This window comes from Camelus bactrianus, chromosome X (assembly GCF_048773025.1).
Source record: "Camelus bactrianus isolate YW-2024 breed Bactrian camel chromosome X, ASM4877302v1, whole genome shotgun sequence".
In the NCBI taxonomy this organism is placed as follows: Eukaryota; Metazoa; Chordata; class Mammalia; order Artiodactyla; family Camelidae; genus Camelus; species Camelus bactrianus.
In genome coordinates, this window is record NC_133575.1 from 60298686 (window position 1) to 60319162 (window position 20477).

At 32.2% G+C, this 20477-nt stretch overlaps 1 long non-coding RNA gene across 1 annotated transcript in view; it reads left to right on the plus strand.

Annotated features, from left to right (window-relative positions):
* LOC123612011 (uncharacterized) overlaps positions 1-20477 on the plus strand; it is a 76771-nt gene that overhangs the window by 50443 nt on the left and 5851 nt on the right. Inside the window, exon 3 of the long non-coding RNA XR_006719151.2 lies at positions 20319-20344. This is a non-coding gene — a long non-coding RNA (uncharacterized LOC123612011). The remainder of the gene's footprint in view (positions 1-20318; positions 20345-20477) is intronic.

A 20477-nucleotide genomic window follows, 5' to 3' on the forward strand; every position in this document is an offset into this window, starting at 1 on the left:
AGAAGAGATGAGAGAGAGAGAAATGGGGAAAAACTTTTCTTTTTTAAAGTAATGCCTGAAAATTTCTCAAACTCGATTAAATGTAAAAATTTGCAGATACTGACTGTTACATATGAAGCATGATAAAGGCAAAGAAGCCCACCTTAGGCACATCATAATTACAGTGTTTGAAGCCAAACAAAAAGTGTAAATCTTTAACAACAGGAAAATGACATATACATGGGCACAATAATTCTGTTGCTTTCTGACTTCTCATCAGAAACCATTTCATTCAAAACTGCATGGAATAACACCTTTAAATTGTGAGGGGGGAAAAAAGGAAACAAACCTGTCAACCCTGAATGTATATCCAGTGAAAATATTCAAAAATGAAGACGGAATAAAGACATTTTCAGTAAAAGAAAACTTAGACTATTTGTTCCTAGTGGATCTATATTACACCACATGATAAAGAAAGTTCTAAGACAGAAGTAAATGAAACTTCATAGAACTTATATCCTTAGAATGAAGAGCATTAAACTGATAAATATCTAGGTAAATGCAAGGACTTTTTTTGCCTTTTCTCTCTTAATAGCTTTATAAAACAAATGCCTTATTAAAGATTAATATTATAACATTGTCTTTTGAGGTCTATGTATTATATATAAAAACAGTAACATAAAGGATAGAGGACTATAAGCTTATAAGACTGTAAGACATTATGAAGCAATACATTGTTAACTGCAAATGGACTGTGATGTAGAAGGCTTTTACATATAGTTGCATCTGTTTCTGGACTTTTCTATTCTCCATTGACCTGTCTATTCAGGGCTAGTACCACACTCCTAATTATATAGGCTTTTAGTATATTATAATAATTTGTCAGGCTAGTCCATTCATGGGGCTTTTTCTTTTTTCAGTGTTTTCCTAGAAATTTATGTGGGTTTATTTTTCCATTTGAATGTCTGAATCAATTTATGTACCTCTGTAAAACTCACTGGGAGTTTGGGGGGATTCTATTAAATTTATAAATTTACAAAATTATGTTTGTAAAATTTATAAACCTATAAATGATGTCTTGAAGATCTTGGGACATCCTAATCCAAGAATAGGAGATGTCTTTTTATTCATTTAAGGTTCTTTTTAAATTTTAAATGTATTTATGGTTATCTTCATATATATTTTAAACATTTTTTTATTCTGCTTATTTATAATATTTTATCTTTTTATTGCTATTATTTTTGGAGTTTTATTATTATGTCCTCTAAGATGGGTCAGAAAGCCTTTTCCTATAAGGACCAGATAGAACATATTTTATGCTTTTTGAGTCCCAGTCTCTGTCACACTACTTAACTCTGCTGCTATAGCCCCAAAATCATCTTAGTAAATAAATGAATGAATATGACTGTTTTCCAATACAATTTTATTTATAGAAACAGGCACCAGGACTTCTCTTTCAGACAGTGTGATATAGACACATTTCTCCTTGTTCCTCCCCTCTTAAGTACACTGTAATCCCAGGAAAAATCTTAAAAGGAAACCTAAGGAAAACTCTGAAAAGTGGAAGGAGGAGCTCTGTCGATGTGTTGGTATAGTATGTGAGGAGAAGAGCAGCATTTGTAATCCTGTGATTAAATCTCAGTCTCTTGGAGAGCCTATGTCTCTTGCCTGTGACCTTCCCAAGTGATTCTTGCTTTTTTCCCACTTTAGGTGAGATAGGAAGCTTAGAAAGGACTGGATTTGGGTACTTAACCTTCCTCTTGTCAAAGGCTCAAGGAAACTGGAGTTGGGTATTTTCTTCCATGTCAAAGTCTGTAGGGAAGTGAGGTTGGGTACTTCCCTTCCCTAAGATCTGTTGGACTGTGATAAAATGGTTTTCCTTGAGAGCATGTCTTTTTTTAAGGAGAACAGAATGCTCCGGGTATATTTCAGAATGGTCCAGTTCAGAACTGAAAGAGTTCAGAAAAATCTATTTGGAAGTCAATCATATAACTAAAGAAAAAAACATATCCTCTCAATAGGTATAAAAAGATATGCATTTGACATAATTTAAAACCTATTCATTATAAAAAATGCTTAGCAAATTCGGAATAGAGGGCAACCTCATTAATGTGATAAATGGAATCTCATAAATACTGATAATAACATCAATATTGATCATTAAAGACTGAATAATTTCCCCTTCTATGAACAGGAATCAGGCAAGTATGTTAGATTTTACCATTACTATTCAACTTTGCACTGGAAGTCCTAGCCAATGCCACAAGGCAAGAAAAAACAGTGAACGGCATGTATTTCAATATTCTAGCCATGAATATTTGGAAAGTGAAATTTAATTAACTACCATTTACATTAGCCCCCCCCCCAGAAAACCCTATGAAATATAGGCAACTCTTGCTTTGCAGAGTATTGTGGGACTGTAAAAATATCTCCTAGCTGAAACCAGCATTAAGTAATGGAAAAATTACAGTTGTTCCATTGCCTAAAAAGTTTCTTTGTCAAAATACTAAAAATTCTTACTGTCAGTTACAAATGTGTAGGAAATTGAAAGCATATTGAAAGAATGGTTAAGGTGGTATTTATTTATGATATTGTAATATAAAACATTGAAAACATTTAAAAGTAGTTTTTTTATTTCATTATAAAAATTATCAAGAGTAGTTTTAACAGTGCTTATTTTCTTCTCCTTGTATAATTTATAGGAGTGAGCATCTTTTCTGTACTTCACCGAATTGTCACACTCCTTTCTAAATATAGATTTCTGTGGGAGCCTATGATTGGGTTAACAAATTGTAACAGGCCCCAGCCGCCTGTCACCTTTAAGAAGAACAAATGTGCTTAGTAACTGCTTTGCAAGCAGGTGCCTGTGCATCCACACTCCTGTCTCCTTGCCGTAAAAAGCAGAGACGGTGCCTTGCTGTGATCAATTAATTGTAAACACCACTGCACTCGGACCAGCCAGTTCCTTGTTTTGGGGGTAACAGACTGTCTAACAGCAGGCACTCCCAGCGTTTATAGCTGAGGGCCTGGGTCGTTGCTTTGCAACGAGCAGAGTGCTATCTAAAACCTCAACTATGCAAGCAAGGCATTGTTTCTGCTTTTTACGGCAAGGAGACAGGAGTGCAGATGCACAGGCGCCTGCTTGCAAAGCAGTTACTAAGCACATTTGTTCTTCTTAAAGGTGACAGGCGGCTGGGGTCTGTACAATTTGTTAACCCAATCATGGGCTCCCACAGATTTCCTTCCAACATTTCATCCTTAAAGCTTTCAATGTTATGAAATATTTCTCAAAGTGTCTTTAATAAAAACTTTTTTGTTGGTGTGTCACTCCCTGTGGGACATCTTCATCCTTTTCAGCAAAATCACTGTTCTTATTTATACTGGGAAGTTCCTACAGGTGCATATCTAGAGGTCTCAAATGATGATAGTGTCAACATTCCCATGGTCAGCCATGTATAAACTACATCTACATTAAATTCAAATTTCCCATCCGGTGTTATCACTTCTATTAATGCACTTTTATTTTCTTTGGCCATTTTCCCTTTTTGATTGTGTATTTTGAAAGATGTCATATGGGTTTATCACTCGAAGACAATGAGGCAACATGCTTTTGCACATAAACTGAATAACTGATATTCAGTGACCAGTCATTGGTAGACTTTAAAAGAAGTGAGATTTCTAGATCCATATGTAAGAAGCTTGGAGGTTGCCAACTCCATCCTAAAAATAAGTAAAAAGCTGAACAGATTGAAAAATCACCAGTGCTCCTTGGATCTGTATTTTTGCCAGTAGACCTGCCTTGAGAGAAGTGTTAAAAGAAGCGTTTAGAGAGAAGGAAAATGTAAAGGTTAGAAATTCAGATCTACATAAAGTAATGAAGAGCATTGAAGAAGGAATGAGTGTTGGTGAATAAAAACTTTTCTTATTCTTAATTTATCTAACAGGTAATAGTTTGTGAAAAAAATAATAATGTATTCAATTATGTATACTTAGGTATATCATATACATATATGTATGTACTTATGTATACTTACATATAAGTGATACAAGATATGGGAGGGAGGAGTTGGGGTTATTTTGTTACTATAAGGTACTCACAGTACTGGAAAGTGGTATAGTGTTATTTGAAAGCAGACTTGGATTAACTCTAAATAGGTATTCCAAACTGTAGAAAGCACTAAAAAGAAGTTACAAAAGAAGTATAACTGATATAAGAGGAGAAAATGGAATCATATAAATTGGTCCATTAAAACCACAAAAGGCAGAAAAAAATTGGAAGATAAAAATAGGAACAGAGAAAAAAGTACAACAAATAGAAAACAGGAGCAAATATGGTAGATATTAATCGGACTGTATCAGTAATCACTTTGAACATCAATGGTTTAATTGCACAAATTTGGGAGTGTTCAAAGTAGGTCAGAAAACAAGACCCAACAATATACTTCCTATGAAAAAAATGTGTTTTAAATAAAAAGATAAAAGTGAATGTATGGAAAAAATATACCATGTTAACACTAGTGAAAAAAGATCAGGAATAGCTTTATTAATTTCACATTAAGCAGATTTGAAAGCAGTGGAAGTTGTCAGAGATAAAGAAGGGCATTACAATAATAAAGGGGTCGATTCTCCAAGAATACATAACAGTCCTTAACGTGTGTGCGCTTACCAACAGAAGATCTAACTATTTGAAGCAAAACCTATTCAGATTACAAAGAAAAATAGATGAATCCATCTATTAGTTGGAGATTTCAACACTTCTCTTTCAGAAATAGACAGATCCAACAGGCAGAAAATCAGTAAGGACATAACTTGAACTCAACACCACCATCAGTCAGCTGGGCTATTTAGTGAACATCTGTAGACTACTTCATTCAACAACAGTAATAATACACATTTTTCTTAAGCTGACATGTAACAGTCACCAAAATGGAAAACATTTTGGGTCATTAAACACACCTAAACACATTTAAAAAGATAGAATCATACAATATATGCTCTCAGATGATAATGGAGTGATATTAGAAATCAATTAATAGAAACATCTGGAAAATCTCAAATATGTTGAGATTAAAAACTCACCTCTAAATAAAACATGTATTTTAAAAAGCTACATCAAGAGAAATTTTAAAATATTTTTAAATGAAAATGAAAACACTACTTATCAAAATTTGTGGAATGTAATGAAAGCAGTGCTCAGAGGAAAATTTACAGCACTGAATGTGATATTTAGAAAATAAGAAATAATTAAGAGCAATAATCTAAGTTTCTACCTTAGAAAAAAGCAAATTATTTCAAAGTAAGCAGAAGAAGAGAAATAATAACAATTAGAGCAGAAATTAATGGAATTGAAAACAAGAAATACAGAAAATAAATGAATCCAAAATTTGATTCTTTTTAATGTAGGATTTTATGAGGGGGAAGGGAGGTAATTATGTTTCTAAATTTATTTTATTTTTATTTTATTTTTAATTTCTTAATGGAGGTACTGAGAATTGAATCCAGGACCTTGTGCATGCTAAGCATGCGCTATACCACTGAACTATATCCTCCCCTTCCAAAAGTTGATTCTTTCGAAAGAGCCATAAAATTTATAAGTCTCTAGCCAGGCTAAGAAAAAAAAAAAGAGGTCACAAAATCATTATTATGTTTTAAAATATTATTTTTTTAAATTGAAATACAGTCAGTTACAATGTGTTAGTCTCTGGTGTACAGCACAGTATCCCAGTCATGCATATACATGCATATATTCATTTATGTATTTTTTTCCATTAGAGGTTATTATAAGATATTGAACATAGTTCCCTGTACTATACAGAAGACTTTTTAAAATCTATTTTTATGTATAGTGGCTAACATTTGTAAATCTCAAAATCCCAAAATTATCCCTTCCCACCCACTTTCCCCAGTAACCATTAAATTGTTTACTAAGTCTATGAGTCTATTTATGTTTTCTAGATGAATTCATAGTGTCCCTCCCCCCCCTTTTTTTTAAGATTCCACATATGAGTGATACCATGTATTTTTCTTTCTCTTTCTGACTTCCTTCATTTAGAATGATGATCTCTAGGTCCAACCATGTTGCTGCAAATGGCATTATTTTATTCTTTTTAATGGCAGAGTAGTATTCCATTGGAGGACACAAATTATTCATAACAGAAATGAAAGGTGGGACATCACTACAGATTCTATGCACATTGCAATGATAATAAAGGAATACTGTAAACAAGTCTATGCCCACACATTTGATAATCTAAATGAAATGGACCAATTTCTTAAAAGACACAATTTGCTAAAACTTACACAATAAAAATAGACAATCTTACTAGGCCTATATCTATGAAGGAAATTGAATCAATATTTAATAACTTTCCAAAACAAAGTGCTAGGCCCAAATGGGTTCACTGGTAAATTATAAAGACATTTAAGGAAAGAACTATGTCAATACTCTATAATCTCTTTCAGAGAGATTAAAGCATTTAGCAATATCCAATTCCTGTTCATATTAAAAACATTTCACAAACTAGGAATAGAAAGTAACTTTCCCAACCAGATAATGTGTATCTAGGAATAACTTGGAGCTAACATAGTTAATGACTGAGTACTTTCCCCCAGAGTTCAGGAAAAAGGCATGAATGTCTACTCTTAATACTTCTCTTTGACATTATAGTAGACATTTTATCCAGGTCAATTAAGCAAGAGAATTGCATCTAGATTGGAAATGAACATAAACTGTATTCACAGATGAAATAATCTTGTGTATAGAAAATCCTAGGTAACTCATACAACATAATTAGACCTAATGCATGATTTCAGAATGATTGCAAGATATAAGAAAATTTTAGAAAAATGAGTTATATTTCTCTATAGTAGCGATGAACAATCTGAATAAATAAAATTTCATTTATAATAGCATCAAAAAGAATAAGATGTTTAGGCATAAACTGAAGAAAAGAAGTGTAAGACTTTTATACTGAAAACCAGAAAAGTCACATTCAAGAAATTCAAGAAATGAATAAATTGAAAGATACTTCATGTTCATGGATTGGAAGAATTAGTAATGTTAAGATGGTATCATTGGTTGAATTATATACCTCTAAAAGATGTTAACATCCTAACCTCTGGTTCCTATGAATTTGTCCTTACTTGGAAATAAGGGCTTTGCAGATGTTAAGTTAATCTGAGATTATATTGGAGAGATTGGGCTTTTAATCCAATATAATTCATGTCCCTATAAGGGAAGAAGAAAGGGCACACAGAGACAGAGATACACAGGAAAAATGGTGTGTAATTATAAAGGCAGAGATTGATGTGATGTGACTACAAGAACAGGAGCACTAATGATTGATAGCCACAACAGAATCTTAGATATTCTCTCCTAGAATCTTCAGAGGAAACATGATTCTATGAATACTTTGATTTCAGACTTCTATCCTCTAGAACTGTGAGATAGTTAATTTCATTTATGATAAGCTGGCAACTTGATTTCAGACTTCTGGTCTCCAGAACTGTGGAAGAACTAATTTTTCTTGTATTAAGCTTTCCAGTTGTTGGCTGCTAAGCAGCTGTAGGAAATGAATACAATTGACAGTAGTCCCCAAATTGATCTAGAGATTTAGAGGAATATTTATCAATAACCTAGCAGGCATTTTGTAGAAGTTGGCAAGCTGAGTCTAAAATTTACATGCAAATATGGATACAGAATAGGCAAAGTAATTTTGAGAAAAAAAAAGTACAGCAATGGAGAACTCACATTTCCTGATTTTAAAGCTTAGTATGGGGATCAAATAATTAAAACCTCATTGTAAATTTATAAGGATAGACATATAGATTATATAGGCATATGGAAGAATAGACATGGAAAGTCTACAAATATACTCACATACATATGATTAATCATTCCTGACAAAGGTGTCAAAACAGTGCAGTAAGAAATAATCTTTTCAACAAATAATGCTGCGGCAAGTGGATATCCCTATACAAATGAATAAAGTTGGTCCAGCGACTTCACATTTTGCAAAGATGAATACGATATGAATCAAAGACCTAAATTTAAGAACTAAAATTGCAAAACTCTACAAACATAGTTGCACATCTTCATGACATTGGATTTGATATTACGTCTAAAGCACAAGCAGTCAAAGACAAAATACAATAACAACTTTTGTCCTTGAAGAGATACTGTCAAGAAAGTGAAATAAAGTATAATAAAAAGAATGAAGTACTCATACAGCATACAACATGGTTGAATTTGAAAATGTGTAAGTGACAGAAGCCAGACCTAAAATGCCCCTTATTGTATGATTTGTTTATGTGAAATGTCTACAATATGAAAATGTATAAAGACATAAAATAGTAGTTTTCAGAGGCTAGGAGTGATAAGTGAGGAGTTAAAAAGTTGAGTTTTATTGTATATGAATTATATCACAATTAAATAAGTGTGCTAAAGATGGAAGTAGATATTTTCATTAAAGATAAAGTGATATATAAGCAAATGGAAAAATACTTAGCATCACTTGTCATAAGGAAATGCCAATTATAAATCACTGTGATATCAATAAATCTCTACTAGAATGACTGAATAAAAAACCTCAGCATTTCCAAGCGCTGCTAAAAATATAGAATAAATGGAAGGCTTATGCATTGTTTGTCAAATGGAACAGGTACTTTGTAAAAGAGGTTTTCCAGGGTTTTTGTATATTTTTATATATACATATATATAAATTAAACATACATCTGTTGTATAGCCAAGCAGTTGCTCTCATAGGTATTTATCCAAATTGAAATAATAACCTGTGTTCTCTTATAGAACTATTCATTAACATTGTGTACCATCACAGCATAGCAGCTTTTTTGGGTCAGTGCAAGCTGGAAAGAACTTGAATGACCCCCAACGAGGTATTGGATCAATAAAATGTACTACATCCCTTTAATATACTACTAATCAGCAATGAAGCATAGTGAACTATTGATACAATTAACAATATATATGAATCTCAAGTGGATATTTTTATGTGAAAGAATCCATACTGAAAATTCTGACACAGATGATTTGGTAAATGCAAAGTATTCATAACAGAAGAAATTGATGTTTTCCTGAGGTTAAGTGTGAAATGAGGGAACAAAGAAGTAATTTTTTTGGTTATGGAACTGTTGTTTCCTGATGTTTGTTGGTATGTAAGTGAATCAATGCATTTTTAAAATAATACAGTGGAACACAGAATATATACATTTTGTCTTACATAAATTTTAAAATACAGATAATGTTGGGACAAGTGGTTATCCCCAGCTGTTTTCTTCCTCTATACCACACTGTCCTAATTTTTATTGCCGTATAATAGTTTATATTTTGTAGTTTAAATCTTCCAGCTTTTTCATTCTTCTTCAATAATGTCTTAATACAGGGGCCAACAACATATTTCTTTAATGTGCCATATAGTAAATATCTTATTAAACTTTGTGGACCATATGGTCTCTGTCACACTATTGAACTCTACTGTCAGGGAAAACATGTAAATTAATTGATATGGCTATGTCCTAATAAAAATTTATTTACAAAAACAAGCTGCAGATTAATGTCAATGGGTATGGGAGAGTAGAGAACACCAAAAATCTGTCTCATTACAGAAATAACAAGTTACTAAATAAGTTAGAACAAATCATTTTAAACTACCATATATTCCAGCAAATCCACTCCTGGGTATATATATCCCAAGAATATGAAAACTATGATTAGAAGAGGTACTTGCACCCCAGTGTTCATAGCATTATTTATAGTAGCCAGGATATGGAAGCAACCTCAGAGTCCATCAACACGTGAATGAACACAATGGAATACTACTCAGCTATAAAAGAATGAAATTTTGCCATTTACAACAACATGGATGAACTTGGAGGCTTATATGTTTAGTGAAATAAGTCAGAGAAAGAAAGGCAAATACTGTATGATATCACTTATATGTGGAGTCCAAAAAATAAACTAGTGATTATAACAAAAAAGAAACAGATTCACTGATATATAGAACAAACTAGTGATTACCAGTGGGTAGAGGGAAGTGAGGAGGAGCATGATAGGTGTAGGGAACTAAGAGAAATAAACTACTATGTATAAAATAAGTAAGCTACAAGGATATAATGTTCAGCACTGGGAATACAGCCAGTATTTCATAATAACTATACATGGAGTATGACCTTTAAAAATTGTGAATTGCTATGTTGTACACCTGAAACTTATATAATATTATAAATCAACTATGCCACAATAAAAAATAACTATTGTTAAACATAAAAGGCAATATTTTACTGTTTTTTATATAATTAGTCCTTATGTGATTTAAAAGAAAAAATCAAAAGAATTATGACTGTTGTCACATTTTTATATTGTAATTTATAATATAACAAAGGGTATGGGACACAGCTGAACAGCAGCATTGTTTTGTATAATACTGGAGCTAAATCAATATTAATTCAAACTTGTTTGTTATAAATCTAAGAAGTTAACTTCATTCCTCTGGTTAGCCAATAAGAAAAAAATCTAAATAATGCAGAATTTTAACTTGGTAAGCATCAAGGAATACCCCTGCACAGAAACAATTCACAAAGATTGGGAGAAATTTAGTTTTTATGTATTCTTTTTACTCCTAATTTTCAAGGATGTCTTGGTCTAAACATTCAATGAAAACAAGCTTAAATGACCGCACAGAACAAATAATTGTATTTGCAGTAATAGTTTAGAAATGTCACTAAACAGACAAATGTAGCCTTCAATAATCAAAACCAACAAACCCTGGAGAGAATTTCCAAGGTAATTTCCATTGTTACCAAACAATAGTAGTCAATAGTCATCATTCAAAGAAAGATGGAAGTATGGCCCATTCAAAGAAAAAATTTAGCAGTCATGTCCATTGAATCCCAGAGGGTTTACTACACAAATACTTGAAATGAGCTGTACTAAATTTGCTTAGTGATAAAGGAAACCATGGACAAATAATTAAAGGAAACCAAGATAATGATGGACAAACAAAATGAGATTATCAATAAAAAGTTATAAAAAGGAATCAGCTAGAAATGCTGGTGATTTAAATTAAAATAACTGAATAGGAAATTCACTACATAGTATATTCAATATCAGATTTGAGCAGGCAGAATCACTAATGAGTGAACTTGATGATAGAACAATTGATGTTATCCAGATACAGGAGGAGAAAGAATAACAAATGAAATGTGAAATGTAAGCTACCTGTGTGTTACCTGAAGTAGATCAAGATATATTTTTTGAGAGTTCCATAAGAACCAATCAAAATTAGGCAATTCAATTGCCAGGATAAAAACCAATCTAAAAGGAGGAATAGCAGACTAAATGACACAAAAGAACGAATAAGTGATCTGGAAGATAGAATAATGGAAATCACCTAATTAGCAGACAGACAAATGAAAAAAAAAAAAATTGAAAGCAACATATGATATCTATGGGATAATGTAAAGTATGCCAACCTATGCATGATAGGCGTTCCAGAAGGAGAAGAGAGAGAAAAGGGAAATGAATGTATTTGAAAAAAATTATGTCTGAAAACTTACCAAACCTAAAGAAGGAAACATATCCATGTGCAAGAAGCACAGAGGGTCCCAAACAAAATGAACACAAACAGACCCTTCAAAGACTTATAATTAAAATGGCAAAAGTTGAAGATGAGGAGAGGACTCTAGGAACAGCAAGAGAAAAATAGAGTCAGTTACAAGAGAACCCACATATGGCTATCAGCTGATTTTTCTGTAGAAATGCTGCAGGCCAAAATGGAATGACATGATATATTCAAAGTCTTCAAAGATAAAAACCTGCAATCTCGAATAATCTACCCAGCAAGATTATTATTTAGAATAGAAAGAGAAATAAAGAATTTCTCAGGCAAGCAAAAGCTAAAAGAATTCAGCAATACTAAACCTACCCTGAAAGAAATATTGGAAGCTCTTGTCTAAATAGAAAAGAAGGAAGAATCTACTGGTAAGGGAAAATAATAATAGGAAAGGAAAATATATAAAAGGATTGAAGATCACTTAAATAAGCTAGTATGTATATTTAAGAAACTAAAAATGTAAAAGTGACTATAACTACAATAAACACTAAGGATAAGCATATGGATAATGAATATGTAAAATAGGACATCAATATCACAAATATGGAAGGGGGAGTATAAAGATGTAGCTATTTGGGGATGTGTTTGAATTTGTATGACATCAGTTTGGAGCAAATAGATACAGTTATGGGTCAACATATTTGAAATCCAGGATAACCGGGTATCAAAAACATACAGTAGATTTATAAAAACCAAAAAGAAAGGAACTCAAGCATACTGTAATGAAAGAAATCCATCAAACCACAAAAGGAAAAGCAAAAAGAAGTGAGCAAAGAGGAACTATTAAAAAAAAAAAACCTGGAAAACTTTAAAATGGCAATAAGTACATACCTATAAATAATTATTTTAAATATCAGTGGAATAAATGCTCTGATCAAAAGACATACAGAGGCTGATTGGATTAAAAACAAGAACCTACAATGTACTGCCTATAAGAGACTCACTTCAGGGTGAAATATACACATAGATTGAAAGTAAGGGGATAGAAAAAGATACCTCATGCAAATGGAAACAAGACAGTGGGGATAGCAATACTCATATCAGACAAAATAGACTTTAAAACAAAGGTGATGAGGAAAGTAAAAAGAAGGACATTATATAATGATAAAAGGATCGATACAGGAAGAGTGTTTTACACTCTTCAACATATGTGCACCCAATATAGGAGTGCCTAAGTATATAAAACAAATAGTAGCCGATAAAAATGGAGAAAATTACAGGAATACAATAATAGTGGGAGACTCTAACACTCTGACATCAATGGACAGATCATCCAGAGAGCAAATCAGTAAGGCAACAGAGATCATAAATGACACAATGGACTAGTTGGACTTAAATGATATCTACAGGACATTACATCCAAAAAACAGAGAACAAATTTTTTTCAAGTGTGCATAGAATGTTCTCTGGAATCGATCACATACTAGGTCACAAAACAAGCCTCAACAAATTTAAGAGTATAGCAGTTATATCAAGCATATTTTCTGATTACAATGGTATGAAACTTGAAATGAACCACAGAAGGTAAAAAGGGAAGAGAATGAACACATAGAGGCTAAACAACATGCTACTAAAAAGCCAATGAGTAAACAATGAAATCCAAAAAGAAACCAGAAAATAACTTGAGACAAATGAAAATGAAAACACAGCCTTATAAAATTGACAGAATGCAGCAAAAAGAGTTCTAGGAAGGAAATTTCTAGGAATACAGGCCTTCCTCAAGAAACGGAAAGTCTCAAATGAATAATCTAACCTATACCACCTAAAAAAATTAGAAAAAGAACAAACAAAACCCTGCTGAAGGAAGCATATAATATAGATCAGAGAGAAAATAAATAAAAATGGAGATTAAAAAATAGAAAATATCAATAAAACAAGATGGTTGAAAAGATAGATAGAATTGACAAACCTCTAGTCAGGCCCACCAAGAAGGAAAAGGAGAGGACCCAAATAAAATAATAAATGAAAGAGGAGAAATAAAAACTGATACCACAGAAATATAAATAAAAATCATAATAGTGTCAACAGATATATGCCAACAAATTGGACAACGTAGGAGAAATTAGTAAGTTTTTAGGAATATACAGCCTACCAAAACTGAGTCAAGAAGAAACAAGTAATTGGAACAAACAGAGCACTAGAAGTGATATAGAATATGTAATTAAAAAAAAAAAAAAAAAACTCCCTGAAAACAGAAGTCCAGGACCAGACATCTTCACTGTGGAGTTCTACAAAATATACAAAGAACATATACCTGTCATTCTCAATACTATTCCAAAAAAATTGAAGAGGAGGGAACACTCCCAAAGTTACTCTATGAAGATACCATCACTCTGATACCAAAACCAGACAAAGAGATACAGAAAAGGAAACCACAGGCCAATATATTTGATGAATATGGGTGCACAAATCCTCAACAAAATATTAGGAAACAATCCTAGCAATACATAATAAAAAGGATCATACACCATAATCAAGTTGGATTTATTCCTGGTTGCAGGGATGGTTGAAATACACAAATCAATCAGTGTGATACACCACATCAACAAAAGGAAAAGACACAGAAAAAGCATTGGACAAGATTCAACATCCATTCATGTTAAAAACTCTCATCAAAATGTGTATAGAGGGAACATATCTCAACATAATAAAGAAAACAAACTCACAGCTAACATAATACTCAGTGGTGAAAAGCTGAAAGCCTTCATGCTAAATTCAGGAACAAAGATGCCCACTCTCACCAGTTCTGTTCAACATAGTATTAAAAGTTCAAGCTATAGCAATCAGAAAAGAAATAAAATGTATCTAAGTTAGAGGGGAAGAGGTAAAACTTACTATCTACACATGATATGATACTCTATATAGAGAACCCGAAAGTCCCCATGCAAAAACTATTACAATAAATGAATTCAGCAAGATAGCAGGATATAAGTTTAATATACAGAAATGTGTTGCATTTCTTTACACTAACAATGAAATATCAGAGAAGGTAACAAAAACAATCCCATTTAAAATCCCATTTAAAAAAAAGAAATAAAAAACCTAGAAATAAGCTTAACCAGGGAAGTGAAAGGCCTATAATATGAAAACTGTAAAATATTTATGAAAGAATTTGAAGATGATTCAAGATAATGGGAGGATATTCCAACTTCTTCACTTGGAAAAATTAATATTGTTAAAATAGACATACTACCCAAAGCAATTTACAGACTTAATGCAGTCCCTATCAAAATATCTGATATTTTCCACCAAACTAGAACAAATAATTCTAAAATTTATATGGAACCACAGAAGACTCAGAGTTGCCAAAGCAATCCTGAGGATAAAGAACTGGAGGCCTAACCCTTCCAGACTTCAGACTATACTACAAAGCTTCAGTAATCAGAACAATGTGGTTTTGACACAAAATCAGACATATAGAACAATGGAACAGAATAGAGAGCCGAGAAATAAACCTTCACACCTGTGGTGAATTAATCTATGACAAAGGAGCTCAGAATATACAGTGGAGAAAAGACAGTCTTAAATAAGTGATGTTGGCAAAGTTGGATATGTGCATGTGTAAGCCATTGAAATTAGAACACTTCCTCACACCATATACAAAAACAAACTAAAAATGATTTACAGATGTAAATATAAGACACAACACCATAAAATTCCTAGAGGAGAACATAGACGAAACATTCACTGACATAAATTGTAGCCATATTTTCTTAGACCAGTCTCCTGAGGCAAAGGAAATAAAAGCAAAAATAAATAAATGGAACTTAATCAAACTTAAAAGTTTTGCACAGCAAAGGAAGCCATCGGCAAAATGAAAAGACAGCCTACTGAATGGGAGAAAATATTTGCAGAGCTCAACCAACAGAGGGTTAATATCCAAAATATACAAACAGCTTATACAGTTGAATATTAAAAATAACAACCAGCCCAATCAGAATCAGCAGAAACCCTAAGTAGACTTTTCTCCAAGGAAGACATATGGATGGTTGGCCAACAGGCACATGAAAAGATGCTTAACATTGCTAATTATTAGAGAAATGCAAATCAAAACCACAGTGAGGTATCGCCTCACACAGGTCAGAATGGCTGTCATCAAAAAGTCTACAAATAGTAAATGCTGGAGAGGGTGCGAAGAAAAGGTTACCCTCCTGCACTGCTGGTGGGAATGTAAATTGGTGTGGCCTCTATGGAAAACAGTATGGAGTTTCCTTATAAAAGTAAAAATAGAGCTATCATTTGATCCAGCAATCCCACTTGTGGGTCCATATTTGGAAAAGAGAAAACTAATTCCAAAAGATACATGCACCCAATGTTCAAAAGCAACCTTATTTATAATAGCCAATAAGTGGAAACAACCCATGTGCCCATCAACAGATGCTTGACCTAAGAAGACGTGAGATATATATATATATATAGATAGATAGATAGATAGATAGATAGATAGATAGATAGATAGATAGATATAGATATAGATATAGATATATATAGATATATATACTTAGCCATAAAAAACGAAATATTGCTGTTTGCAGAAACATGAATGGACCTAGAAAATATACTTAATGAAGTAAGTTAGACAAAGACAAATACTGTATGATATCACTTAACATGTGGAATCTAAAAAATAATACAAATTAATATATATACAAAACAGAAACAGGCTCACAGACATAGAAAATCTTACAGTTGCCAAAGTGAAAAGGGAGTGGGGAGGCATAAATTAGAACTATGAGATTAACAGATGCAAACTACTATACATAAAATAGGTAAACAACATGGTTTTTTTTGGAGGGGAAGGTAATTAGGTTTTTTTTTTTTTTTAAATGGAAGTATTGGGGATTGAACCAGGACCTTGTGCACACTCTACCACTGAGCTGTACACTCCCCCACAAACAACATTTTACTGTATAGCACAGGGAACTATATTCAAGATCTTGTAAAAACCTATCATGGAAAATTACATATGTTTGTAATTATATAAATTATATATATATATATAAATTAATCATATATAAGTATATATTATATATTAATAAAAATTATATATAAATATATGTAATTATATAAATTATATATAAATAAATTAAATATATGTATAAATGAATCACTGTGGTGTGCACCTGAAACTAACACAATATTGTAAATCAACTGTACTTCAATAAAATAAAAAATTCAGTTAGTTTTGGAAAATCTGAAAAGATTTATAGCAATAAAGATATTGAGCATGTAACAAAAAATATAAAACTTGTCAACAAAGACCTCCATCATATACCTGTACTGGTACACTCTTCCAAATATTAAGAGTTGATAGTAACCACTCAAATTCTTTCAAAAATAATATGTTCAACATTACTCTTACACCAAAGCCAAATAAAACCATCTGAAGAAGAGCTAATTCATTACCAGTATGTCTTGGAAGATAGATTATTAAAGTTTTCCCAAAAATTCCACAAAAAAATAATCCAACAGCATATTATCAGGATTATACATCATAAATAAGTGAAATTATTGCTAGTAATACATGGATAATATACAGCACAATAATATAATGAAGAAAATAAACCCTCATTTGAAAAATCCTCTCAGAACAGAGCGAGAGTTTGACAAAATCTAACAAAACTTTATTTCAGAAAAGAAAAACAAAAAACAGTGAATTAGGAATACACAGGAACTTGCTGAACATGATAAATAGCATTTATGTGAAACACATAGGTAATATCAATGTCAAAAGACTGAATGCTTTTCTCCTAAGATCATCAACAAGACAAACATGACTGATTTCACCTTTGCTATTATATATTGTAATGGATATTGTAACTGCAGCAGCTAGGCAGGTCAAAGGAATGGTAGGCATAGTAATTGGAAAGTAAGGATTAAATCTCTTTCTAAACTTCTATATGAACGTTTATGTAGTCAAAGGAATTCCCCAGAAGTTTCTAGTGATAACAACATAATCAGCAAAGGTAAACAATCAGCACAGAAAATTAGTTGTATTTCTATAGCTAAAGTCTGAAAAGGAAATTTAAAAATCTATATACAGTAGCATCTAATGGAATAAAATTCCCAGGAATAAATTTAACCTGGGAGTTGAAGTGTTTGTTCAGTGAAAACTGCAGAACTTTGCTGCAATAAATTAAGGAACATGTAAATAGACTGAAAGGTGTTCTGTGTAAATATATTATAATACAATGTTCTTAAGATGTCAGTACAGCTCATAGTGATTGACAAATTCAATGCAGTTCCTTTCAAAATCTGAACAGCCTTTTATGCTGAAATGGAAAAACTAGTCATCAAATTCATATGAAATTGCTAAGGTTTTGAGTTACCAAATCAATCTTGAAAAACAACAAGGTCAGGAGACTTCTGATTTCAAAACTTACTGCATAACTGCGTTAATCAAAAATGACACAGTACTGGCCAAAGTATATACATATAGACCAACAGAATAATACTGAGTTTTCAGAAATTAACTATACATCTACACCCAGTCGATAAGGTTTCCAAGATTATTTAGAGGAATGAACAGTCCCTTAAACAAATGATGGTTGGACAACTGTATTTCCACGTGCAGAGAAATGAAGCTGGACCCCTACCAACAAACGGTGCTTGGACAAAAATGTATTTCCACACTCAGAGGAATGAAGATGTACCATATACAAAACTAACTCACTGTGCATCAGCAGTTAAGAACTAAATCTCTATAACTTATTAGAAAGCATAGGAATAAATCTTCATAAACTTGGATTTGGCAGTGGAATCCTAGATGTGATATCTAAAGCATAAGCCAAAAAAAGAAAGAATAAATACATTCAATTTTATTAAAATTCAGTACTTTTGTGCATCATAGGACATTACCAAGGAGGAAAAAGGCAACATGCAGAAGGTGAGAAAATACAAAGCTTGTGCCTAATATGGGCTTAGTATCATGAATATATTATGTATTTTTAAAAAAATACTCTTACATGTCAGCAACAAGTAGAAAACCCAATTAAAAAATGAGCAAAAACTTGAGAAGACATTTCTTCAAGGCAAATGTAAAAATGGACAAAAAGCACATAAAAGATGCTTCATATTATTTGACATAGATGAAGTAAAAGCAGAACTACAAGATAATTTTACATCCACTTGTGTTTGTAATTTTAAAGACATCTAAAAGAATAAGTGTTGGCAAGAATGTACATAAATTGAATCCTGTCCACATAGCCGGTATTTAAAATGGTTCAGCTGCTGTGGGATGCAGTGCAGATGTCCAAAGAAAGAATGAAATTTTGGTATATACCTACAATGGAATATTATTCAGCTGTAAAAGTCATAAAGTACTGATCCATGCTAAATTTGGATGAACCCACAAAGCATTATGCTAAGGAAATGAAACCAGACACAAAAGGTCATATGTTGTATGATTATATATATAAAATTCCTTTGAGAGAGAATTTTGATTCGTTGATGCCAGGAGTCAGGAAGAGAGGGAATATGGAGAAACTGCTTAATGACTATAGGGTTTTACTTTGTAGTGATGAAAACATTTTGCTACTAAATTATGTGAATGTGCTAAATGCCACCAAAGTGTTCACCTTAGACTTACTATTTTTAAGTTACATGAATTTCACCTCAGGAAATTTTTAAAAATTGGCAATAAAGTGAAGCTCAGTACTGGATGGTTTCACTGGTTCATTCTTTCAGACGTTAAGGAAGAATTAATACTACATGTCAACCTCTCTCAGAACATGCAATTGAGGGAACATCTTTAAACTCATTTTATGAGACAAAATTTCCATGATAACCAATGTCAGACAGATACGAAGTCAGATCCTATGTAGGTCAGTATACCTTATGAATATAAATGCCAAAACCTTAATAAAGTACTTGTAAAACAAATGTAGCAACATACTAAAAGGAATTATACATGATGAGCAACATGGGATTTTTTCCAGAATTGCAAAGGTGATTCAACGTACATAAATTAATGTCATATACCATATTAATTGTACAAAGAAAATAACACATGATCATTCACTTGAAAGAAAGCATTAGACATAATTCATACATTTTGTGATATACAGAGCTCTGCGAACTGGGAATAGAATGGAATTTCCTCAATGTGATGAAAGGCACTTATGAAAAACAGGTAACATAGTTAAAGGGGAGAGATTGCTGTCTTCTTATGACCAGAAATAAAACTAGGATGCCTCTTGTATTCAACTTTGTACTAGAAGTTCTAGCCAGAACTATTTGCTGAAAGAAAGAGTAAAATACATCAGTATTGGAAGGGAAGAAGTAAAATTGTCTCTAGTCTCAAGATGACATCATCTTATACATAGAAAATCCTAAAGAATAACATGCAAAAAGCTATTAGACCTTACAAGAAACTCAGCAGTGTTTCAGAGTATATGTCAAATACACAACAATTGGTTGTATTTCTGCATACTAGTAATGGACAATGCATAAAGGCAATTAAACAATTCCATTTACAGTATCAAATAATAAAATACATAGGGTACATTTATTCTAATAGGTACAAAACTTGTAAATTGAAATCTACACAGCATTGCTGAAAGAAATTAAAGAAAACTAAACAAATGGAAAGACATCCTGTGTTCATTTATTGGAAAGCATATTTTGGCATGCCATCAGTTCTTAAAGCAGCATGTGAATTTAATGTGATTTTTATCCAAATCTCAACTGCCTTTTTTTTTTTTTTAACAGAAAAGGAAAAGCTGATCCTAAAAGAGGTATGAAATTGCAGAGAACCCTGAATAGCCTAAACAATCTTGGATACTATAAATTTGGATGGTTCACACTTTTTTCAAACCTTACAACAAAGTTATAGTAATCTGAACAGTGTGGTATTTGTATAAAGATAGA